The following is a 599-nucleotide window of genomic DNA, read 5'->3' on the forward strand; positions in this document are numbered from 1 at the left end:
AGTCGCCTTTCCAGTTCCCGGTTTTTCAGGCGACTGCTGGTAACTTGATAGTCGCCGACAGTCCGCTGAAAAAGGCCCATAACTCAGTGGGACAGGCAGCATCTCTGGGGAGAAGGGATGGATGACGTTTGGGGTCGAGACCCTTCTGCAGACTGAAAGCCACGGGAAAGGAAAACGGGAGATATTGTGTGCAATTTTGGTCTCCTAATTTGAGGAAGGACATTCTTGCTATCATGAGTGCAGCGGAGGTTCATCAGGTTAATTCCCGGGATGGCGGGACTGACGTTAGATGAAAGAATGGGTCGACTGGGCTTGTATTCACTGGAATTTAGAAGGATGAGAGGAGATCTTATAGAAACATATGAAACCATTAAAGGATTGGACAGGCTAGATGCAGGAAACATGTTCCTGATGTTGGGGTAGTCCAGAACCAGGGGTCACAGTTTAAGAATAAGGGATAGGCCATTTAGGACAGAGATAAGGAAACACGTTTTCACCCAGAGAGTTGTGGAATTCTCTGCCACAGAAGGCAGTGGAGGCCAATTCACTGGATGTTTTCAAGAGAGATTTATGGGCCTGTCCCACTTAGGTGAGGTTTT

The sequence above is a fragment of the Amblyraja radiata genome, chromosome 1 (genome assembly GCF_010909765.2).
Source record: "Amblyraja radiata isolate CabotCenter1 chromosome 1, sAmbRad1.1.pri, whole genome shotgun sequence".
NCBI lineage: Eukaryota > Metazoa > Chordata > Chondrichthyes > Rajiformes > Rajidae > Amblyraja > Amblyraja radiata.